Source organism: Dipteris shenzhenensis, chromosome 29 (genome assembly GCF_047967505.1).
Source record: "Dipteris shenzhenensis isolate YYH24624 ecotype China chromosome 29, Dip_SZ_1.0, whole genome shotgun sequence".
NCBI classification, from domain to species: domain Eukaryota; kingdom Viridiplantae; phylum Streptophyta; class Polypodiopsida; order Gleicheniales; family Dipteridaceae; genus Dipteris; species Dipteris shenzhenensis.
In genome coordinates, this window is record NC_141624.1 from 6,448,867 (window position 1) to 6,453,625 (window position 4,759).

Genomic DNA, 4,759 nt, shown 5'->3' on the forward strand with positions numbered 1-4,759 from the left:
GTTAGATGTCAAGTATGCTTTTCTCAATGGATGTGTAGATGAGTTTCATACCATCATGCTATTTTACAAAGATTTTTGATATCATTAGCCATACTAAGCAGATAAAATGTGTATCAGCCAGATTCCAAACTTGCTTTTCTCAATGGATATGTAGATGAAGAAGTATGCATGCAACAACAATCAGGGTATGTTAAACATGGAAAAGAGAAACAGGTTTGTCATCCTGAGAAAAGTCTCTATGGCTTAAAGCAAGCATCTTAAAGTTGGTACAATGGAAATGACAAGTAGTTTTCTAATTTGGGATACATGAAGTCATTTCATGGGAAAGAAAATACCACTGGATTTTTGTATGTAGAAGATCTCATTGTAAAGCTTCATCATCAAGCTAAAACAAGACTTATCTACTGCAGAGCTCAACATGAAAGTTCTTGGACTTATGCATTATTAGAATTGGCATTGAGTTCTAGAGGGGCATCAACGGTACAAGACAATTTGGAATACAGTAAGTTCACTCACTGTATAGTTAACATAACATGTCTAGTGAACTTAAGGTACATCAATGATACAAATACAATATAGAGGATGCCATCCAAGGTTACACGGAGATTGTGACAATTGACTATGCAAGGGATCATGAGACTAGGAGGTCTACACAAGGATATGCATTTTTATGGTCGAGGCTCTATATCATGGTTGTCAAACAAATAGCCAATTATTTCTTTGTCTTATACAGAAGCAAAATATAGAGCACTGACAATTGCATGTGAGGCTGCATGGATCAGAAGAGTATTTTCAAAAACATATTACTTTGATGAGACAAAGCCAACAACAATATACTATGATAATTAATTGGCTCAAGCATTAGCCAACAATCTAGTGTATCATTCCAAGGCAAAGCACATTGATGTAAGAGAGAAATCCATCAGAGAATGAGAGTTCCTTGGTGAACTGTGACATCACATTGCAACTTTGTGATGGAAAAGAGAATGTTGCATGTATCTTGACCAAAACCACTTGGGAAATTTTGAGAATGCCAACAAGCTTTGGTTTGACTCAAAGGAAGGACATTCTATTAGGGGTGTGATGGAATGTAATGTTCAAGTCCTACATTATCCCATACAATCATCTTGAAAAAAGGCCTACTTCATGATGTTAATATTGAGGATTCATGTCAACGTCATATGTTCATACTATGCACAGCCCTAACACAAAGAGTGCTAGAATGCACAAGAGTTTGAAGACCCTAACCCTAACACGTGTGTGTGTGTGTGTGTGTTTGTGTGTACACACACACACACACATATACATATACATATATATATAACATACATACATATGTCATACATATATACATGCATACATACATACATGCATGCATGCATACATACATGCATGCATGCATACATACATACATACATATATATACATATACATACATACATACATACATACATACATACATACATACATACATACATACATACATACATATATATATATATATATATATATATATACACACACACACACACACATACACCCCCACATGCATGCACATATGTAAGCACACATGCATGCATGCATGTGTGCTTACATATGTGCGTGCATGTGGGTCTGTGTGCATGTGTGCATGTGTGTGTGTGTTGTGGATGGATGGAGGGAGAGAGAGAGAGAGAGAGAGAGAGAGAGAGAGAGAGAGAGAGAGAGAGAGAGAGAGAGAGAGAGGGTGTTTATTAAAGTCTTTGAAAGACTAAAGGGTCTATGAGATTGAAAAACCACATACAATGAGCTGAATCGGTGAAATCAATCGCAAGCATGTGCATCTAAGATAAATTCAAATGTGAATACTAAAGCTTAACCCATTGGGAGAAAGATAGATCTATAATGTGGTAATACAGTGATAGTCCTCTAGTGGTTAGAGGCTCTAGTTGTTTGAGGAACCAAGTCCCTTGGGCGTTTGATGAATAGGAGGGTTGTAGTGGTTAGAGGCTAGTTGAGGGTTGTAGTGGTTAGAGGCGTTTGATGAATAGGAGGGTTGTAGTGGTTAGAGGCTCTAGCAGGGATTGATGCTATGAAGGGATAAACCCTATGATTGAGCAGCATTGATGTTGGTCAATCTACATGGTCTATTGTGGTCTTCTTATAGTAGCTCAAGTGCCACTATCACCCTGTCAACTGTAACTCAATCCCTAGTTTGACGAACATGAAGGGAAAATCTCCAAGCATCAATTGTGGGTCAACACACTAGCGGGCCTACCATGTCTCTAAGCTCCAAGTCTCAAGTGTGTCACCTCCCTAGGGATTGTTGGTCCATGCTACCTGAATTTAAAAGATAGGTTATGAGTCAACGCTAGTTGACCCTCCTAACCTTGTCTCTATGTGAGTAGTTGGTCTCTATGATGTAAAATGTCATGAAAGAAGATCACTAATCATCTCTAATCTTGATGAACCAAGAGGTTGGTCTAAATCCATCTTTGATAAGACAATGGTGGCGGTCTCTGATATCATAATACACACGATATCAGAAAGTGAGTGCTCCTTTGACTCAACCTCTTGTAGATCACATAGAGTCCAATCTAGGTACGTTCATAGCCCATCCAATCTCAATACATAGTTGGCAGAAAGAAATGTGGAACTACTCGGTCAAGATCCTCAAGGAGTAGGAAAGGTGAATCTATGTGTAGTTTAGCTAGGGGTTCTGCTACCCCCGTCAACCTATCTGGAGCCAATATTGCCACACTGTAGGGCTCTCTAGCCCCCTATCTCTATCTTGTGTGCTGCTAGCACTACCCCAAGGGACAACTATCACACCTCGCCCATCACATGGGCTCACATTACCCAAAGTGAACTACCTCTCGCACTTGCAAACAATAAGGAAAGATTCAAAAGATCAGTTAAGAAGCATAGAAAGAAGAAACATTGTGATACACAACCACCAAAATATTGCTAGAGTTATCTCAGGACTTGTCAAAGATGTAAGTATAATGTATTCAATTAAGTTTCAGTTCGAAGAGTTCTCTAACACACAATAGTAACAATTTTTGGATTCCAAGTTTGAAGATGGACAACTCATCGAACAAGAAACATGTGGGCAGAAACAACAAAATATAGTGTCATTGGGGAAAACATATAGAAGATCGATGATGGAAATGCCAAGCCTTGTATATTAGCAACTAAGGACATTATCAAAATGTAGGATGCAAAAATTGGGTCCATTAGGGGGAATTTTGGGCTCAAAGAGGGCCTCATAAGGAGACAATTAGGGAATGGACAATCATGATTAGTTAATGGGCGATCTCCATAATTTTTCTAGAAAATCCCTCAGTAAAATTCATTAAATGAGTGGATTTTACGGCATCGAACCCATTTGTCACTATTCGCTCCCTTTGACAGCCAAGATGCATCAAGGATAGATTCAAAAATGTGATCTAAATGTGGCAAAGAAACCAAGTCCCAAGTCTTATTTTTCATCATGAGTGAATTCATCTCACAATCAATAAGCATCACGTAGTCTACCCCTGGAACAAATCTCTCAAGCGGTCTACACTCTAGTTGATCTTCTCAAGGGCATTCTGGCTTGCTGTCTCGCCTACATACTAGCCGCATTTGGCTCATCATTTCCACCAATAGATAGTTCATCATTTGTGCTGGATTGTGTGCCTGTGGGAGTACCTGGAGGCACCATTTCTTACACATTTGGTGCATGGACAGCTTACTGTCTATCAACATATGTAGGTGGATTCACATCCTGGAAAGTGATTCTCCTCATTTCCACATCCCTGATGGGTGTCTTATGCATCTTCTTCTCATTGAAGACCACATCATGGCTTTGTATGATCTTCTTTGCTTCAAGATTTCAGAGACGATAGCCACTTTCACCATAACCTAGAAAGATGAGACATGATCTAGCTTCTTTTGAAGCTCTTTTGGCACATGTGCATTTGCCTCATGCCCAAATATATGCAAATGAGAGTAAGAGGGATTCTTGCCACTCCATGCCTCTTCAAAAATACTACCATCCAGAAAGACTTGCATTGGAAAGCATACATTGCAACCTTTCCTGAATGGTGCAGTTCATCTGTTCTAGAACTGGGTTTTGCTCTGGAGTACGAGGGAACATGAGCTCCCTCTTAATCCCACGTGTATCACAAAAATACTGAAAGTCGTGAGATACTCTCCACCATTGTCAGCAATGCGTGAGCATTTAAGCATTCTACCTGATTGATTTTCAGCCAAAGCCAGCCATTTCTGAAATACCTGGAACACATCACTCTTTCGAGTTGTAGCATAAGCCCACACTTTCCTAGTTGCATTATCAATGAATGTCACATAGTATTCAGTCCCACCTAATGATCGTGCAGGCATTGGTAAATGCACCAGATCAAGCTTTTCAATCTCTTTCATTCCCCTTCTTTTATGAGATGATTTAGTCTGCTTTCCATAAAGACAGTGCTCACGAAATTCAAAATTAAAAAAACTCTAATGCAGTACATAACCGAAATGGCATAAGAGTTTCATTCCATTTTGGCTCATGTACCCCAACCTACAATGCCACAAAGAAGTACTTGGCAGTTTGGTTATTCCAACAACATGATCAGACACCTTGGATACATGTAAGAGAAACAAAGTCCCACATTTGGCACCCCTGGCCAAAATCATAGAGCCCTTTTGAATTTTCCAACTTCCAAAACCAAAGGTGGTCTGATAACCAACATCATCTAGCTGACCTCCTGAAATGAGACTCTTGGTCAGCTTAGGC